The sequence below is a fragment of the Rhinolophus ferrumequinum genome, chromosome 6, assembly GCF_004115265.2.
Source record: "Rhinolophus ferrumequinum isolate MPI-CBG mRhiFer1 chromosome 6, mRhiFer1_v1.p, whole genome shotgun sequence".
Classification (NCBI taxonomy): domain Eukaryota; kingdom Metazoa; phylum Chordata; class Mammalia; order Chiroptera; family Rhinolophidae; genus Rhinolophus; species Rhinolophus ferrumequinum.
Genome location: NC_046289.1, coordinates 33,461,373 through 33,483,259, shown reverse-complemented (window position 1 = coordinate 33,483,259; position 21,887 = coordinate 33,461,373). Strand labels below are relative to the sequence as shown.

General features: G+C 38.5%; 1 pseudogene; it reads left to right on the top strand.

Annotated features, from left to right (window-relative positions):
• Positions 1–19,450: 19,450 nt before the first annotated feature.
• LOC117023115 (peptidyl-prolyl cis-trans isomerase D-like) lies at positions 19,451–20,502 on the top strand (annotated as a pseudogene).
• Positions 20,503–21,887: the final 1,385 nt, after the last annotated feature.

Genomic DNA, 21,887 nt, shown 5'->3' with positions numbered 1-21,887 from the left:
TGCCTCTTCCAGCCCCAGGTGGCTGTCGTGCCTCTGTCTGCACATCTCCTTTTCTGTACGTTTGTCTTTCCTCTTTTGTCTCTTGTAAGGACACTTGTCATTGCATTTAGGATCCACCTGGGGAATCCAGGATGATCTTGTCTCAAGATTAGTAACTTAATTACATCTGCAAGGACTCTTTTTCCAAATCAGGTGACATTCAGAGTTCCCGAGGATTTGGACATAGACATATCCTTCGGGGAGTCCTCATTCAACCCACTACACAGAAAACTCGTATTTCTCAACCCACGGTGAGCAGACCAGCTGCATTAGGATTTCCTGGAATGCTGCACTCTGTCATTTGTACATTGTTACCCTCGAGATACAGACCTCGCTAGGAAATGCTACGGTGTATGAGGATGACCTTGTGATAAAGGTGTGGGAACTAGAACCAGAGTGGTCAAGACTAAGGGTGAGCTGAAGTGGAGGTGAGGAGGATGCAAGTGAACAGAATGACTCCCAGATATCATCATGGGGCCCTGAAAAGATGGAAATAGAGGGAAAGAAAATAGAATCCCAGAAATCTCCAGGCTTAGAAGGATTAGGGAGAGCATTTTGTCCAGTCCTTACATGTAATTCCGAATTTCCCTTTTTTGCTATTCTTAACAGATGATCATGCAGCTTCTATTTAAACGCAGTGTCTGGTTTCACTGTTGTCTGTTTCCTTCACTAGCTTGTAAACTAAATGAGGGGAAAGGCCATGCTTGTTGGGTTCCCTGTTGTTTCCCCAGCACCTAAAGGAATGCCTGATATATCAAAAGTGCTCAATATATAGTTTTGAATGAGTAGATGAATATTCGAATAAGCAACTCCAGTGACAGGAAGATGTGACAACTCATTAAGAATTAGAGTGATCAAGAGTTATTACAATGGTGACTCTTCCATTTGGGGCAGCTGTAACTGTAAATTCCTCTTTATACAGTCACTTTGTTCCCTAGATTGAATCTAAGTCTTCTTCTACATGAACACTTCTTTCAGATACTTTGAAGAGAACTATCGTGTCTCCTGAGTCTCTTCCTCCCACACTAAATATTTTCATTTTCTTTAACCACATGGCCTGTTTCAGGCCTGTTTAGAACTCCTCCACGGTTCTAGTTGCTCTCCTTTCATTGAGTCAACGACTACTTCTGAGTGTCCACTGCATGCTCTGCTCCAGGGCTATGCATTTGGTAGGTAACACAACAGTCATGCACTCACCTTCCAGTTTGTCAGTGTTCTCTCTGAAATTACTAAAGATGGCAATCCCCGGAACTAAGAGCAGCAGACACCCCTTCCTTGGTACTGGGTATGAGCTTTTTACTATTATATCTAAATAAGAAGTTATTATTTTCTTTTACTTGTTTTTTTATAGTACTGGACATGGTGTTTCTAATTGTTTGTACAACCATGGGTTGTGCATTAAGATGATTTCACTCTTTGGTACAAGAATGTCTTAGTCTGCTTGGGCTGCAGTAATAAAATACCATAGACTGGGTGACTTAAACAACAGAAATTTATTTCTCATAGTTTAGGAGGCTGTGAAGTTTGAGATCCTGGTGTCAGCATGCCAGCATGGTTGGGTTCTGGGGAGGGCCCACTTCCTGATCTACACAGGGCCACCTTCTTCTACATCGTCACATGACAGAGGCAAAGATCATCTCTCTTGTGTCTATTCTTATAATGGCACTAATCCCATTCATAAGGGCTCTTCCCTCCTGACCTAATTACCTCCCAAAGGTCCCACCTCCAAATACCATCATATTGGATATTAGAACTTCAACATATAAATTTGGGGGGACCCAAACATTCAATCCATAGCATTGAGCATAGATTGAATTTGAAATATACTCAACACAACCACCTACTGCCTTCCATCCCTTATACACAAAATACATAATTACACTCTGTGCTACCATAGAGCAATGAACAGAAATGAACCTCAGCAATCCAGAGAGGCTGGATAGCTTTTCAAACATCTGTGAGAAACAGATGCTCTGTCAAGCCAGGGAGAGGAACCAGTTTCTTGGGGGCTCAGGTTACATCTTGTGTTCAGTGAAGCGCATAAGAATCATTTACATAGTGGAGCCGTATTTGATTGTTTTCTCTCTTATTCTTTTATAATTTTATGTGGGTTTTCCCTCCTGGATAATAATTAAATAAACCTACAATAAAACAAAAAGAATTCAACCAAACTAATGGGAATTTTCTTTCATTGCAAAATGCTGTTTAACTGATTTGTTCACAGATGTTCCTAAGTTTCAGAAAAGGTATTCTCCTTTAAGGAAACACAGATGTGTGACTTAAAACTCTGTATTTGTGACATTTCAATATTGGGATCCTCATTTTTTACCAATGAAATTGTAAGAAAACAAAATCTGCTTGTCCTACAGCAATTTGGCTACATTTCAAAAACTTTTTCATAAAATGAAATGATACATTCTGCAAATCCAATTGCAGGGGAATTAAATGGGCTTACTGAAGAGTCATCACATTTACAATAATGATAGAAAATGAAGAAATAAACTATAGGAAAATAGTGCCAGGAAATGGACAGTAGAAAGAAGTTCTAAGGATTGTCTACCCGCCTCTGTTATACTCGTACAAGCCATTCAGTTTGTCAATTATAGCCAATACGCAATGGTTAGAAAGCAGGCAAGCATACCCAGAGAGATTTAGTGGAAGGTTACTGTAGGCATATTAGATGTACACAGGTAAAACTAGTCAAAACTTCTTGGTCGTTGTAATTTGTCCACATCTTCAACTTTAAATAAAAACATCTAGACATTCATGTCACTTGGCTCTTTAACTGTTTCAGTTCCCCCAAATACCATTGGATTGTCTGTTCCCCAGTGCCAAGCCTAATGCTAGGTACATAGTAAGTCCTGCATATTTGTAGAATGAATGAACGAAGTGAATTAATATACAAAATTCCACACCTCCTGCTTTTCCTAATAGGATTGTATAGGTCATTAAATACTTCTGAGGTGTGATACCAATATTCAAGGTACAAGCATTTGACTTACCCACTAGAGAGCTATCCTTCATATTATCATTGTGACAAAACACTGGATGATTAGATCATAATTCTTCCCTGCTGAAGACGCTAGCATGTAATTAGCATTTAGCTAAAAGATTTACTCTTGTATCTTTATAAAGACGTGCATATTTACGTTTTTCTGTTGGTCTAGAATTTAATCTTATTTATAAATGGTTTCCAAACTAGATTGTGACCCTGATTAATTGGATAATTCAAGCATTTTTAACTGACATCAATTATTGCAAGTGGTTTGGAAACCTGGTAAACCTGGTGCTTCTCTTTGATAGTTCCAGTCACGTCTCACACATACATCTAGTCCAAGCCAAACAGATTGCAGCAAAGGTACGTTTGTACATGCATGGGTGTATGTGTATGTATACATTTATACATATATGTATGTGTGTATGTGTATGTGAAGGCATTTGTTTGCTTATTTTAACAACACAATATTAATCTCTGCCTGTCAGTCCTAGAGAATTTTTGCACATTCACTGCTTACATAAGCAACTAAATGATCATAGGAAGTCACCCTGACCATATAGAAGAGACCCTATTGCACCTTGAAATAACAGCCTTAAAAACCTTCTCAGTAACTGCCAGCATGCTGAGGGATTCCCAGAGTATGATTACCTTAGATCAGTTCCTGCCATTGAGCAATGCATTTACAAATACAGGAGCAAAGAAATGATGTCACCAAGACAAAAACTCTGCACGTAAAAACCAGCTTAAAGCAGATAAGCATACTCTGGCTGGGATACAGAGCTCTCAAACCTCTTAAAATAATTAAACCTTGTTCTGAAACACACTATACCAGATGTGAACTGCCCAAACTTGTTTCTGAACAGATCCATTTTTTGTCCGTAGAGTTTGATTCACTAATTCATGTTCATACAATTTAACTCGTGGATCATTAAACTACTTTAGGTCGTAGCCATTCATTGATCTGAGAGCCTATACCTTATAATGAAGTCTGTTGTTCTTTGTCTTCCATTTCAAAATGAGAGAAGACTGACTATTTCTGCCAATGCTTATTGGATTACCCTATTTAACTAAAAACAGATCCCTCGCCTCCCATACATATACACAAAAATTACCCGAGGCTTTCCTAAATTGAATGGTTAGATCAATTGCTTCGAGGTCGATGAGAGCCACATATTGGCTAGGTAGCAGGAAAATGAAATTGGGGTTTTATCTCTAGTGAAAGAAGCATAGGAATAGGAGCCAGAAGATTTACATTCTAATCTTGGCTGAGCCTTCACAGCAGTGTGGTTTGGTCAAAGAAGGTCACCACTCCAAGCGCTCGTTAAACCCTCACAACACATTGAGGTAGGTTTAGGTAGGCACTATTAGTACCCCCTTTTACAGGGGAAAGGATTTAGCTACTTTCCCGGGGACAGGTGGTAGATTAGGAGCAGAGTCGGTATTTTCCCTTAAACAGATTGATTATTCTCCTGCTGCTGTGATCATGTATGTTAAAGGACTTTAGAAAATATAAAGAATGAGTATTCTCACATAGGAGGGAAACTCAGTAACTATATTCATATGCTAAAAATTGGAATGTGGGTGGAAGAAATAGATAACTAATGGTGAAGGCTGTTGATGATTACAGGGGTGATTTTCAGGGGTGGCAAATGTTAGCTAAATACAGTAGCTAAGTTAAACATAGTATTACCATATAATTCAGCAATTGTACTCCTAGGTATTTACCCAACTGATCTGAGGATTTACATCCACACAAAAAATTGCATATGGATGTTTATGGCAGCTTTATTTACCTTCACCAAAAATTGGAAGCAACCAAAATGTCCTTTAACAAGTGAATGGATAAAGTTTGGTACATCCATGCAATGGAATATTATTCAGAGAAAAAAGAAATGAGCTATCAAGTCACAAAAAACATGGATGAATCTTAAATGCATAGCACTAAGTAAAAGGAGCCAGTCTAAAACACTGTATACTGTTTGGTTCCAATTATATGACATTTTGGAAAAGGCAGAACTATAAAGACAGTAAAAAGATAGTAATTTCCAGGGGCTCAGGGAGAGGGGCAGAAGAGTTAAATAGATTAAGCACAGGCAATTTCTTAGGGTGATGAAACTATTCTGTATGATACTGCAATTGTGGATACGTGACAGTATGCACATGTCAAAACCTACAGAACTTTACAGCACAAAGAGTGAACTTTAATGCATGCAGATTTAATATCGAGGGATCCTGGGATGGAATGCAGGAAGTGGCAGATAAAATCTAACTATTTAAAAATATATATGAAACAGCTTTGCTGAAAGAGGTAGGGGAAAAAGTGTTGCTTAAGTAATTTTAGAAATGGGTTGAGTCTATATGACTAAAGGCAAAAGAAAATGTACATCAAACTGTCCTCTATTTGAATAGTTTTCCATGGAGTTTCAGGTGAACAATCCTGATACTGCTATACATGTATACTGGAACTGAAAAATTAAGTAAATGGTTGGTGGATGGAGGGAGTCAGATTTCTTACTGTTGGAGCAGGAGTTCACAGGTAAGCAATAGGAGTAGGCTGGAATGGTCTATGTGGTAATGGATTAGATTTGGAGCTATCAGTATAAACTCAGGCTTAGCTTAACATAAATACATATGATTACACATAAACATATTTATAAGTATGTGTATATACAGGGGTTGGTATAGACAAATATATTTCCTTATTCTGCTGGCTGAAAGAAACTAGAATGACACCCTAGGAGTGCCCAGATCTTGGTTTCTAATACCATTCCCAATAAAAGGAACCAAGCCTCCTTGGAGAAATGGCTGACTCTAGAACTAGGTCAGAAAATATACAAGATAGTCTAGAAGCATCTTATAGCGCCCAAATGTAAGAAAGTATACACACACACACACACACACACACAGCCTGATAAGGGATGTCAAAGGAACAGAAGAATCAACTGAAAGAACTCCCAATGAACAAACTTGGGACAATTGGAAAAATAAAATAAATAATGTAGTATTGGACAATAACCCGAAGTAAACACCTATGAGTCCATATTAATATAAATAAATGATTGCATAAATTAATAAATGGGAGTGAAGAGACAAAACTCCCTTGCAGAAGAATTCCAAATAATTTATGTAGATACTTAACCCTCAAGGAGGTAGAGCATATCTCCCCAATACTTTAGTGTGGGCTGTGCATAGTGTCTTCATTACAAAGAGTACAGTATGGAAAGGGTTAAACTTTACAGTGGAGAAACATGACAAACTGCTTCAGCCCAGTGATCAAGGTCAACAGCAACAGTAATAGGTCATTTTGATAGAACAGACACTTGATACAATGTGATGAAAATGGCACTTTGTCTTTGTGGTCTTCTTCCTTAAAAATCCAAAACCCTGTTTAGTCATGAGAAATACATCAGATGAATCCCAATTAAGGTGCATTCTACAAAATACTTGATGTGTACGCCTCAAAAACAAATTAAGACTGAGAAATTGTCACAGCGAACAGAAGCCTGAGGAGACATGACAACTAAACGTAATGTGGTACCCTGGAAGAGATTCTACAATAGGAAAAGAACATTAGGGAAATACTAAGGAAATATGAGTAAAGTATAAACTTTAGTTAATAATAATATATCGATATTGGCTCATTAATTATAACAAATGTACCATACTAATATAGAATGTTAACATAGGAGAAACTGAGTATGGAGTATATGGGAATGCTCTATACTATTTTGGCAATTATTTTTACATAAATATAAAACTGCTATAAAATATGAGTGTATATATATATTTTTTAAAGATTTTTTTTTTTATTGGGGAAGGAACAGGACTTTATTGGGGAACAGTGTGTACTTCCAGGACTTTTTTTTTCCCAAGTCAAGTTGTTGTCCTTTCAATCTTAGTTGTGGATGGTGCAGCTCAGGTCCAGTTGCCGTTGCTAGAAGCAGGGGGCACAGCCCACCATCCCTAGTGGGAGTCCAACCCGCAACCTTGTGGTTGAGAGCCCACTGGCCCATGTGGGAATCGAACTGGCAGCCTTCGGAGTTAGGAGCACGGAGCTCCAACTGCCTGAGCCACCGGGCCGGCCTGAGTGTATATTTTTTAAATAGGGCAGATTATGGTTTTACCTAAGAGATCACATACTGAAAGATATTGCTTCTCACCAGCTCCACAATTACTGTTTCAGTGGTTCACCTTTTTGATGTAATCAGACACAATCAAGTAAAAAATTAATTTATTGCCTTGGATGTAATGATGATTTTAGTTACTTATACTCCTTTCAGATGGATATAGATATTGGGGGAAAACAATTTTATGCAGAAGTGTATTTACTGTATTGGTTAAATAAACAATAACCATTTCCACATAGTTGCAAAGGGCAAGGAACTACATCTAGCTGTATAACCAGCCCACCGCAGGATCGTGACCATTAGAAGTTCAGAGCCTGGCTTGAGCAGCCTTTTCTTAGAGATGGTTTATTAGATGAACCTAGGCTATGTATAGACTAGTCAGGGGGATCACTTCTTAAATTATACAAATGTCTAATCACTATGCTGTACACCTGAAATTAATATAAAATAATACTGAACGTAAACCGTAATTGAAAAAAATTTGAAGGAGGGAAATGTGAAGGGCAATAAGAGGTCCAAATTTCCAGGTATAAAACAGTTAGTCATGGGGATGTATTGTACAGCATAGGGAATATAGTCAATACTATTGTGATAGCATGGTATGGGTTGCTGGACTTATCATGGTGATCACTTCTTTATATAAATGTTGAATAACTATAGTGTACACCTAAAACTAATATCATGTTGTATATTAGCTATATTTAATAAAAATCTTTTTTTTAAAAAAGAAATATACCCAGTAAAACACGCACACATGTTCACCCAAAAACATATACAAGAATGCTCCTAACAGCACTATTTGTAAAACTGGAAAATAACCAGTTGCGAAGCAACAGTAGAATAGATAAATAAATCTTGGTATATACACACAATGGATTAATTTAAAGCAATAAAAATGATTAGCCTATAACTACAAATACAAAACAGCATAATCTGCATGACTTCATTTATGCAAAGTACAAAAACCAGGCAAAATAAATCTATGGTTTTAGAAATAGTTGTTGCACTTGGGTGTGTTGGGGACAATAACTGGAAGAAAACGGGCATGAGGCTTCTTGGGGACTGGTGAACGATAAATGGGTGAAAGTTCTTCAGTGTGTTTGACTGTGAAAATTATAGAGCTATACACTTAAGAAATACGCATTTTATCATGTAATTATACTTTAATAAAGTTTTTTAATCCTCTCTCGATTTCCACTTCCCCATCCAGCGACCATCTTTCTCTCCTTCCTTTCAAAGCAAATGTTTTTGAAAGAATTGGCTTTGTTCACTGCCTCCAATGTCTGCATTCTCTCTTGAACCCATTCCAACAAGGCTTTTGCCCTAAACTCTACTCATACTCCATCCTTCCAGTTGCACAGCCCCCAAACCTTCAAACGTTCCTAGACTCCTTTTTTCTTACACTCTAGTACACCTAATCCATTAACCAGAACTGTTGGTTCCACTTTTGAAATATAGCCAGAATTTGCCCACTTCTTACCACCTCTGCTACTGCCTCAAACCACCATTCTCTTACCTCATTATCTCTCACTAGCCTCCTAAGTGCTTCTTCACTGCCCCACCCTCCCTTACCCCTGGCCTCTGCCCTTTACTACCCTAGTTTATTCCCTACAAAGAGTGATCCTGATAAATAATAATTCAGATCATGTGCTTTGTCTGCTCAAAACCCTCCTAATGGTTTGTATCTCAGAATAAAAGGCTAATTTCAAACTATGATCTTTAAAACTCTGTATGATCTGACCTCACATTATCTCTCAAATATCATCATGCACAATCCCCCCCCCCCATGGACTCAGGTTCAGCCACACTGTGCTTTCTGTGGTTCTTTGGACACTCCAGGTATTCCCCCCGACGCTAGGCATTTGCACTCACTGTTCCCTCTTTCCAGAATGTTCTTCCCCTGACATACATGATTTGCAATCTCATTCCCTTCAGGTCTTTACTCAAATGTCATCTTTTATAAAGAGGACTTCTGTGGCCACCCTATCTAAAATTTCATACACACATCTTATGCCTCTTCTCTGAATTAGTTTTTCCTCCTTGACATTTATCACTCTCGTGTGTGTTTGTTCATTTGTTGTTTGATCGGTCGGTTGGTTGGTTGGTTGGTTGTCTTTCTCCCCCACTAAATTGCAAGCTCTGTGAAGAAAGGAATTTTTATCCATTTTGCCCCTTTGTACTCCAAGCCCAAGGTACTGTTGTTCAGTTCAATGTCCATCTGCTTGGGACATTTCAATATTACCACCAACTAAATCACTCTTCTGGTATAACATCCCCTAAGAAAAGACTGTTTTTCTCCCACAGGAAAGATTTGTTTATTTTTATGATTCAACCAAATTTACTACCAGTTTCTCCAGAACTATTTGTACCTCTCTCGGGACCCTGAGGCATTTACTCCTGGGTCATGAATATGGGAAGTAGTTAACCTGATCCCACCGTCACGCGTGTCTGCTTGCTCATGGGAGCTGCCTGCTTGTCCACTAGAAGGCTCCAGAGCTGGTTCCTCAGCATGTCTTGTGACTGCAGCCTGACATGTCAAAGCCACGCAAATGCCATCTGTTCAGGTTACATAACAAGATCTGGGACGATTTTCAATGTAGGATTTGCTGCCCAAATAGAGTCATTTTCAGAAAGGAGATTAAGGTTTCTTTGCCAGGAAAGGGAGAAATTACCAGAAAAGCTATCATTTCACTGAATATAAATAAACTTTGCTCCAAAATACATAAATGAAGAAGACAAATTTGCTTCACTAAGAGTCTCCTGCATTAAAAATAAACACAAGGCTATAGTTCAATTTTGTAAGTGCAAAATAAATTCTTAATTGGGAAAATGGAATTACTAATTTAATAGATCTTAATTTTGTTTGAATCATTGGTCTGCCCTATAATGCTCCAGATAGAATTTGAGGTGGGGGGCAATGGCTGGGAGAGGGGTGGTTGCTAAAGATTTGACAAGCTTATGAGCATTATAGAGTCTCCTTTCTTTATGGAGAGAAAGATAACTGATCCACCACCAGTGGGACAGAAGCCCTGACTTGTTTTTCTAACATCACCCCCTGTGACCCATGGTCACCTTATGTGACCAAAGAAAACCATTTATGAAATGGCTTCCTGAAGTTAAGGATTTAAATTGCAGCTTTGTAGAGTAGATTTTTCTCTCACTCAATTTATGCGCCTAAACAAGGCTTCATTCCATGCCCTTCTTACTGGCTCCCTAGTTTAATGAACTAAGGGTTTATATTAATCATCACTCATTTTGCCACATGGAACTCGTACTATTGTTTTATCTGATTACAAAAAACAGAGATTTTGTAATCTCTGATTGATTTTACTGGGAATTAAATCAGTCGATGAAAAAAAGTATAACAAAGGAAATGAAAACCACTATAACTTCCATTAGCTGAAGTTTAAATGGTTAAGATGTTTTGTATATTCTTCTGTATTTTTTTGCATATGCACATTTCTTTTTTATAAAAGCTAATTCTATTGTACACACCAAAAATATTAGTTAGCTCACAAGATGACAATAAATTACATTTTTTAGGCTGGTTGTATATTCAGAGAGGAATAGAGTCAGATAAGGAAGAAAGCAAGATAGATTCTAATGGAAATTAACCCAGACGAACTGAATAAACACTGGATGGATGGATGGATGGATGGATGGATGGATGGATGGATGGATGGATAGATGGATGGATGGATGGGTATTTTAGTGACTGTCATTAGGAAAGAATACTCTGAAAAAGCAGATTTGAGTAGAGGCCAGTGAGAGGCAGCTCTGTAAAGATCTGGGGGAAATCTACCCAGTGGAAGGAAATAATAAGTGTGAAGGTACTGAGGCAGGCATGAGCTCTTAGCAGAACAGTAAGGAAGCCCCAGGAAGTGGCATAAAATGATTATGGGGGAGAGTGGCAGGAGATGATGGTGCAGAAGCAGGTTTTCCCTTTTCCAGTTTTCTTTCAATCCTGATTGTCTCAAGGAAAAAGTTTCCATTTGACGCAAGTGTGTACTTAACACTCTTCTGACATTTGCTACTTTACCTTTTAACAAAAAGATGGCAGATTTGGGGATCATAGCCTTCTGAGGAGACAGTATTTAACAAAACTATAACAATGTTGTTTGGTTTTTATTTTTTTTATTTTATTACTCCTATGAATGGTTTCCCATTCATAGAAGTAATAAAGTTTTCTTTTTAAATAAATATACTTAAATTTTAAATTAAATCAACTTAAAGAAAAAGATGACATAACAAATGTATAAGTGGTACATAATCAGAAATGACAAAAATCATAAAGGTGATTGGCAAATAACTAAAGTTGGGAAACATGGTTAGAGCCCATTCCACCTGCACCTGAACTCACTAAAGAACTATTCACATCCATCAAAGCCCTGTTTCTGCTTCTGAGATGATTACTATATAGTGAACCTAGGTATGAATTAATCTAGGTACACTAGTCAGTAATACTCCCACCCTAAGTAAAATTGCTGCTTTTTGAGAGCTTTAATTCAAAGATTCTCTTTGGAAGAACTGTCAGGTATCATGGCTCGTATAAAGGTTGGGTAAAAGGTTCTTTTCAGAACCAAATAGGTTAAGGAAACAATTTCCTATTTATATTATCTAGAATTTTGTATTGTTTCCCCTCATTGTTTCTGGATTTATGAATAGTTTATTTTGAGATGTGATACTAAGTTATAAGAAAGTCTTTTTTTTTTTCTGATTGTATTTTTGTTTTTAATCGGTCTCGACATGGCTTCTTCTTTATATCTTTAGTTATAGGACTTCTGTTCAGCTACTCTTCAGGTGGTTGTCCAGGTTGATTGTTCTATAATTTAGTTGTAATTTTGATGTGGTCGTGGGAGGAAGCGAGTACAGCATTTACCTACTCTGCCATCTTGACCAGAACTCCTCCCAAGAAGTTCTTTCTTAAAGGGAGTACTTTCACAAACAAAAAGATACATTTTGGGAACAAGCGTTTGGAGGATGTGTCTATTAACTTTGCTGATGCAATTTGAGTTCCTCAATATTGTATATTTGAATATTTTTTTCTGAAATTCTTCCTAGTGAGAGTTAAGCAAGAAGGTGGGTGGCGGTTGCTTGGTATTGTTGGCATTCTCTAGAAGCAGAAAATAAAATGTGAACATAGCTGTTCTAAACACGGGTGCAGGATGATTACTAGCAAGTTAAATGGTACACTATATACACCTAAGTGTAAATATGTGCTTATTTTTCAGTGGCTCCTAGAACAGTGAGTCTGAAAAACGCTGTCCCTACATTCAAGTGGGAGAAAGCCCCACCTGCCCTAAATTTTAAATCTTTAAAGAACTGTTGATATAATCTTAATAATCAGAGAAGAAATTAGCCACTCATTTAAATAACTGGTAGGATTTTTGAAATCCCTATGGCTAAACACATTAGGTGAAGAACCACCCTCCAGCCCTGCAAAAAAAAAAAAAAAAAAAAAAAAAAGCCCAGGACTAGAAATCAGAAGGCTCTAGATTCTAGTCTCAGGTCTGTCAATTACCCCAATGTCTATTAACCTCAGACAGCTTTCTTAGCTTCTCTGGGCTGTTTTTTTCAACCTTGAAATGAGAGGAATAGATTAAATAGATTCCCCTTAGGATAAAAATGCAATGCTTTTTCCAACAACAATAAACAGAAGAAAGTGAACAATACTGCCTGACATAAACAGCATCTGGGTTAAAAGTGTAAAAGACTTTCTGAATAATCAAGCAAACAAATTATGGAAAATGACAAACACAAAAGATATGCTTTTTTAAAAAGTCTAATTGTTGGGACATGCTATATTTCATCAGGACCATATCTCATTGAAAAGCCATAAAAGGATTCAAGCAGACCAAAAGAAATCACATGAGATAAGAAGCCTTCACAGTTGTGATATAGCCTTAGGCCCACGCAACTCCTTGGACCAGAAAAGGAACAAATTTCCCATATATTAAGTGACCTGTCTTTTCCATTTCTAAAACATGCATACCATCTGAGCCATTTTGACATGGCTCTAATGTCAGGTTACTCCTCAGCTGCAGTCAATGCATCGCTGTTAGAAGGGAGCTGTGAAAGCTTCATTTCCGATGGGGAGGAGAAGGAACAACGGCTAGGCTATGGAACCACTGGAAAATATTTTCAGGGCCACACTTATATCATTTTATAATAATGTGCACGTCCTTTTCTGCTTGTATATTGTGTGGTCTATGAATAATTTCTAAATTAAACTACGGTGATTGCTCCCATTAAGTTTGTCCTGGCAAATTTTTCTCTTTTCTACTCCTTTAGACAGAACCTGTCATTGACCCAATACTCTGAACCAGATATATTCAACTGAGAGAGGAAAACACAAGCCACAAATAAAACAAAACTGTAAAGACCACAGGGAGCCTTGACCACATTTGTGGAAGACTAGCATAATGCCAGCTAGTCTGTCCAGATGTCTGGGAATGGATTAAACTGCTTTCAGAGGCTCATTTAAGGATCTACATGCCACTGAAAGCTTCAGTAATTGACACATTTAAAGGAAAAAAAGGCTGAGTTTACATATTTATTTTTAAATACTAATATGTCTTTGTACTTAGGTTACTATTTGTGAGTACATTTTAAATTAGATTCCTTTTAACTATTTTCAGAGCTATTGTTTACTTAGAAGACAACTAGGTAATATAACAAACTGCCAGTGGGTGGAGGTGAAATGTCATAACTTACAGGAAGTAATTTCTCTTCCCGGTGGGTTATCAGGATATGGTGATGACTAGACTTGTTACTCAAATTATTTCTTAACAGCAACCTCAAAGGAAATTATGCTGAATTTGAAACCAGTTACCATTTGAAAGCCTGTGTGGGTTTCAACTCAACTTCTCAAAGACCACATTTTCCAAGGGGTCAGAAATCAACACATACATATATAGAATTGCAGATATTATCTACCCTGGGGCTGGACTCTGAGGTCTAAACATGTCACAGGATAAGCTGAGAGGCTATTTATTTAAGGAAAATTAAGTAGGAGAGGGTAGAAAGAAGCAAAATCTCTCTGCTACAGAGGACATTGAATTTGCACTGAGGACATTCCAAAACATTCATCAAGTTTCCTGAAAAGAAAATAGGCAGAAATATAAATGTGAGTTCAAGGGATACCTAAAGCCCAAGGGAGCAGATATTAGTGATTTTTGAGCTGAATACAAAAATTCCAAGAAACAGAAGGGGAAAAAAAATGTACCAACTGGCATCCTTCCCACATCCAAATACACGAATACACATGAGTTATAATACCATGCAGGTTATGAACTTCCTACACAAAACCAACAAACATTTTGTACATCAGAAGTGCTAGAGCAATTGCAGATATCTTTGTTTGTTTGCTTGTTTGCTTGTTTTTGATGAGTCTATAACATCGCTGAAACACAAAGCTGAGCCATAAAAAGTACAATTGACCACATATGTTAGTTTTCTTGAACCTTCTCACTATCAGAATTGGCCAATTTTAAACTTTCCAAAGTGAGTAAAGAATGCATCATTCAGACACTAAAAATGTCCTTCCACCCTGTGCTGTAGCAATTAAACAATACGACATACTTTTTCAAAACACACAAAAATAAAACCACAAAGTAAACAGGATTGTGGAATTCCCTGACAGTGTGTTCAAGTATTTCAGCAGCAGCCTCTGTGTTAGACTGGAACACTGCAACAGCTTAAATGTGCATTGTATTTAATTTTCCTTTTTTTCTACAGAAGAATACAGAAGTACATTTTTTATTTTTTTTTAATTTATTGGGGTGACAATTGTTAGTAAAATTACATAGATTTCAGGTGTGCAATTCTGTATCACATCATCCATAAATCACACTGTGTGTTCACCACCCAGAGTCAGCTCCCCTTCCATCACCATACATTTGATCCCCCTCACCCTCATCCCCCACCCCCCAACCCCCTTACCCTCTGGTAAACACCAAATTACGTTCCCCAGATTAATTTTCAAACCCGTGGCCATCCTGTGGTCACCAACTGCCCTCCAATCCCCTCACCCTCCCCCCCACCCCCCACCCCTCCCGCCCATCTAGCAACCCTCAGTTTTTCCTCTTTGTCTCCAAAACTGTTTCTGATTAGTTCATTCACTTATTCTTTTCTTTAGAATCCGCAAATAAGTGAGATCATATGGTACTTATCTTTCTCTGTCTGACTTATTTCGCTTAACATAATGTTCTCTAGGTCCATCCATGTTGTTGCAAATGGTAAGATTTCTTTCTTCTTTATGGCTGCGTAATACTCCATTGTATAAATGTACCACAGTTTCTTAATCCAGTCATCTACCGATGGGCATTTTGGTTGTTTCCATGTCCTAGCTATTGTGTATAGTGCTGCAATAAACATAGGAGTGCATAAAAATTTTTGAATTGAAGTTTTGGGTTTCTCCGGATAGATACCTAGGAGTGGAATTACTGGATCATAGGGTAGTTCCATTTTCAGATTTTTGAGATACCTCCATACTGTTTTCCATAGTGGCTGCACCAATCTGCAATCCCACCAACAGTGCACAAGCGTTCCCTTTTCTCCACATCCGCGCCAGCAGAAGTACATATTTTACAGTAATTAAGTTGGCATTGCACACACTAAATAAACAGGATGTCTGAATAGTATGCATAAAAGATTTCAGAATGACAAGGCAAGCAAATTACAATGCCTACACTTTCAGAAAGAACTGAATGCTCGGAAAGTACTAAATTACGTGCAGACACTATGAAAAATTGATGAGGTCGTAGTGTAGTTGGTAAAGATGAGGCGTGGAGCTTTTTTGCACTTAAAATACTTTGGGCTCATTTGTGTGTGTAATGCATCAATCCTTCGTGGAACAAAGAAAAGCCACAAATGTGAACAGAATAAAAGTCCTCTCCAAATGGAAGATACAAATCAGAATCTTTGTCTGAGGTTTTCTTCTGCCCCCATGTAGAGCTGACCTGGCACGCACTCAGCTAGACACAAGGTAACATAATACAGAAATGTTGTGACGAGGATCCACAGGTCTATGCTGCCCTTGCTCTGCCCTACTCTGACTGTCACTCAGTAACAGGACTGATTTAAGTAAGCAGTTCAGCTAAATCAGTAAGGTTTGGTATCCCTCTTCTCCCAGGTCATATGACTGGACGTGCTCATATACTCCTGGGGTGGGACGGCATAAGTGACTAATCTTGCTGAGTCATGCTAAACACTTTGGGCATGTAGCATTAGTGCTTTAATTAAAGTGCCCTTAGGAGCACTTGGAAGCAATGACTCACCCTCTCCCTTCTTTGCTAGGTGTGTGTCAGGGACATGGAATAGAATTCCATACAGGATGTGATTAATATGAGTCAGTCTTGATTTGATTATTAAAAAAGGGAAATCTGCCCGCTTCTTATAGATTTGACAAAGGAAAAGGTATTTTCCTAAATTTTCTGTACATGCAAAAGATCATACTGGGAGAGAACAAAGGGCAAGGCTATCTATGGATGTATTTCCCCATCCCAACCCCTAGGTGTAGGAAAGTAACAGAAATTACTGTCTTTGATAAGATTCTGCTGATGCCAGAGTATAATGAGTTTCCAATCATCAAAAAGATGTCACACTTGTATAGACTTTTAGAATTTGCCAAACATTTTTACATAAATAATTTCATTAGTTCCTCACAGCTTCCCATGAAACATAGAATTGTTCTCTTTACATAAGTTGATTTTTTTAAAAAAACTTTGAATGCACTGTAATATGTGTACCAGTGATGTTCATTATACAAGTAATTTTCTTTGTCCTTTACAAGTGTATACAGTATAGGAAATCCTCCAGCCTCCACAAATATACATCCTACCCACCCCCAAATTATACAGAAGAATGATTGCAAGAGAAAGTGGTATTCACACCTAACTTTAATTTCTCTAAAACAGGAAGCAGGCAAGACAGTAAGAGGAAAAGGGAAGCTAACTCCTTCCTCTTTCATTTTTTCTGGGGCTCTGATGCTAAGAAATGATGCAAAATATTTAACCCAATCACCATAAGAGAAAATATAACTAAAACTATCAATGACAAGAGTTAAAGAAAGCTATGTTTTTAAAGACAATGTTCAGCACATGGTATGCACACATGTGTGGGTGTGTGAATTAAATGAAGTAGAATGAGATTTCTTAATTATTATTTTTCCTTTGCTTCACAGTTTTTTAAAGGATACTCTGTATCTACCCTGATAACCAAAGTCCCCCCTCAGGTTTGGGGCAACTTGTCTCCCTTTGTATTCATTCAATGATATGTCATCAATTGTATAAATGCCACTGTTCTATTTAGCAATCAACACAAAACTTTTCTTTTTTCAGCAGCCTTGATAATGATTTGATTCCCTCTATTTGTTCTAGTCACATTCATTTCTTTCACTTTGTCTACCTGTCTCTCAAGCTGTTGTCTGACTCTCTCTCTCTCTCTCTCTCTCTCTCTCTCTCTCTCTCTCTCTCTCCATACCTGTCATTTCACCCTCCCTTACTTTCTCCCACCTCACACTATCTTCCCCTACCTCACTCCTATTAACTGATGTCCTTTATCTATAAAGAATAATACCAGTACATAAACACTTCCCTCCCTTGGGCCCTTTTATATCATTATTCATTCTTCCCACAACCTGCCCCGAAATATTTTATTGCAAATGCTTAAAGATTCACCTTAAAAATCAGTTGCTAATGGTTCATCATATGCCTGAAAGTGAAAAATTGGAGCTAATCCAAATGTTTCTCAGTGGGAGATTTTGGTTACATAAATTATGGTGAATTTAAAAAATGAAATACCATACAACCATAGAAATTGACATGGAAGATTGTTCATGACATATTTTTGCATGAAAAAAGTCAGTTACAGAGCAGTACATGTAATATGAAGACACTATTAAATATAAACATGTCTTAGCCTATTTGGGCTGCTACAACAGCATTCCATAGACTGGGTGACCTATAAACAACACTTATTTCTCACAGTTCTGAAGGCTCAGAAGTCCAAGATAAATGTGCCGGCTGATTTGGTGTTTGGTAAAAGGCCACTTCCTGGTTCATAGATGGCCATCTTCGCACTGTGTCATCACATAGAGAGAGGGGCGAGGGATCAATCTGGGGTCTCTTTTATAAAGGCACTTACCCTATTCAAGAAGGCACCATCCTCACGACCTAAATCACCTCCCAAAGTCCCCACCTCCTAATACCATCACACTGGGAATTAGGTTTTAACACAAATCTGGGAGAACACAAATATTCTGTCTATAGCAATTTACATGATAATGGTTTGAGAAGAATTTATTCCAAATTGTCAGAGAGGTTGACTCTAAGTTGTGAAATTAGAAGTGATTTAATTTCATTTTTTTATTTTTTTCAGTTTTGTGATAAATCTACATTGCTTCTTTTACAAAATTCAAATGTTTCTCAAATACAAATTTAATCACTGCTACACAAAGTAAGACATCAAAGATTCACCTTCCCTAGCTTCTTACTGCTGCTTCCCTTTTTTTTTTTTTACTGTATACATTGGGTTCCCAGACCCCCTTCCACCATGGGGGACGGGGGTTCCCCCACACCAACAAACTCTTCTCAGACTCCAGCAAGGAATCCGAGAATTCAATTCAATTCTGACACTATCTACCTGGGGGTAGTATCAGAATCCATAGGTTAAGGGTTTGGCCCTACAAGACTGCCCCTCTTCCCCCATCACCACCATGACACAGCAGATACCAGCCACAAGCCCAGGCTACATATGCTTTTGACTAATTGGCCACGGATTGGAGGTACCACCAATTCCCTCCAACTCCAAATGCCAATCGCAAGTCCAGGTTATCACCTGCACTTCTGATTGACTGGCTATAAATCAGAGGTTCCCACAACCCCCTCTCTGTGTTTAATTAATTTGTTAGAATGGCTCACAGAACTCAGAGAAACATGTTACTTACTACATTACTGGTCTATTGAAAAAGGACATAACTCAGGAACAGCCAGTTGGAAGAAAGGTATAGGGCAAGGTATGGGGAAAGGGCATGTGGCTTCCAGCCTCTCTCCAGGTCCACCACTCTCCCCACATCTGCACATGCTCACCAGCCTGGAAGCTCTCCAAACGCCATCCCCTTGGGTTTTTATGGAGGCTTTACTACATAGCCACGATTGATTAAATCACTGGTCATTGACGATTGATTCAATCTCCAGACCCTCTGCCCTTCCCAGAAATCAGGGGCAGGATTGAAAGTTCTTAAGCCTGGGCTCAGCCTGCTCCCCAACTGTGTCTGCAAGTCAAAATGTCACATCCATTCCCCCAAGCTAAGCCCTCCAACCCCAGGAACCCCAGAGTCTTCTATAACATGGATATCAGAGGCCAGTGATTTGGTCAAATTGTCTTAGAATTGTTTGTAGATATTGTACCCAAAACTGCAGAAAATTTTCATGAATTGTGTACAGGAGAAAAAGGCATGGGACCCACCACTGGGGAAACCTCTCCTTTTCAAAGGTGCCTTTTCCATCAAATTATTAAGAAATTTATGATTCAGGGTGGAGACATCTCAAATCAGAATGGGACAGGTGGAGAAAGTATTTATGGTGAAAAATTTGAAGATGAAAATTTCTATTATAAGCATGACCAGGAGGGTTTATTGAACATGACAAATGCAGGCTGCGATACAAATGGTTGTCAGTTTTTACCACAACAGTTCTGACTCCTCCTTTGAATGGGAAACATGGTATTTGGCCAAGTAATTAAAGGAATGAGTGTGGCAAGAATTCTGGAAAATGTAGACGTGAAAGGAGAAAAACAGGCCAAATTATGCATGATTGCAGAATGCAGAGAACAGAAGGAAGGGGATGATGGGGAATATTCCAAAAGATGGTTCTGATGACCGTCATCCAGATTTCCTCGAGGATGCAGATATAAATTTAAAAGATGTAAATAAAATGTTATGAATGACAGAAGACTTAAGAAACATTGGATATACGTTTTTCAAGTCCCAGAACTGGGAGATATCCCTTTAAAAAATATACAAAAGTTTGAAACTAGGTGGAAGTTTCAAAGAGTGTTATTGAGAAAGCAGATAGATTGAAGTTGCAACCTATAGCTTTAAGCTGCATGAAGATTGGTGCTTGGAAACTGAGGATGTCAAATTGGCAGGGACCAATCAACAGTTGTTTGGCAGCTCTTGAAATAGACCCATCAAATACCAAAGCATTGTACTGAAGAGCTCAAGGACAGTGAGGATTAAAAGAATACTATCAAGCATTGACTGATTTTAAGAATGCTCAGGAGATAGCACAAGAAGATAAAGCTATCAAGGTAGAAAAATATATTTTGATCATCTGAGTGACCAAATACATATTTCTTACAAATCACATTATCACAATGTAGATAGCAGGAGAAAATATTTCTCAACCACCCACCAGAAGACAGAGGACACACTGAGGCTGTCACTAGCCTCATTCCTTCCCTCCCAACCACAGATCCAGCAGCACACAAGGTACACATAACTCCTGGAGCCCCGCGTGGACCCTCCCACTGGGGACAGGAGCAAAGATCCTTAGCTCTCAAGGACAGATCTGTCTCTCCTCTGGGCCAAAGTCAACATCTACACTTTGGAATGCCCTGTTTATAACACCCAATTGGTTCAGCTATAGTCAGGACTGGTAATGCGGACCCAGGCTGAGGTTACCTCTGCAGAGCATTTCCAGGGAAATTGATTGTGTATCTAAGATTAGAGGATTTGGACGACTGTTTAACCCATTTAAACAAGCCTACTATCTTCAGTTTATTTAGCAATAGCCTTTATATACACAGTTGTATACACAACTGCAATGACTTCGTATTATTCTTCTCTGTTCAATAAATGACTTAACAACTAGGGCAACTTACTGCTGTTCATTTATCCATATCATGACAAATCTGAGGTCAATAACACTGCGTATGCTAGCAAATGTTCAGGGATTCATATTTCTTATTAATTCAGATTGGGCACTCTCCTCTCCAGGTTGAGTTCCGTTTTATTATAAAAATGTATCCACCAATTAATATCATCTAAAAATGATACATAGGGTTTATGCATTTATTTCTTCATTCAAAAAACAAATATTATTGAGTACCTATTTTGTGCCAGGTATTGAGATGGCCCAGAGAACACAGATAGAGCTAAGATAGTCTTTCTGCATTTAAGGATCGCTCAGGCTGGTTGGTGCAAGACAGATAAGTAAGGAGAAAATTGCTCCCCAGGGAATTAAGTGCTCTGATAGAAACTTATTATTTATGTGTTGATGACTCTTGGCCCATATCTCTCTTCCACATGCTCAGCTGCTTTTTGGGTATCTCCACTTGGATGGTCCTCAGAAAAACAGAACCCATTCTAAGTATTTAAAACAGAGAGTTTAATGCTACACAGGGGAGAGAAAAGCTGAGAGGCCAAACGAGAGACTCTGAGTCAGGCAACAGCAGGAAGCCACTACCTGCCTTCTCTAGACTGGAGGGACAAAGGAAGGTGATTGTGTCACCAGAACACAAGGTGTGGGCCTCCAGGAGGAGACTGGGACAAGCCTGTCAGGAAGGAGCTAGGGCCACAGAGCAGAAGCAGCTGTTGCTGGAGACACTGACAGAGGTGGAAAGGCAAGAGGAGCCATATCCTGGCTTTTCCCCTCTTCTTATTCTCTAACCCCTTACCAGTGCCTCCTTCTTGCCCAAATCGAGCCAGAAGCCAGCTGGCA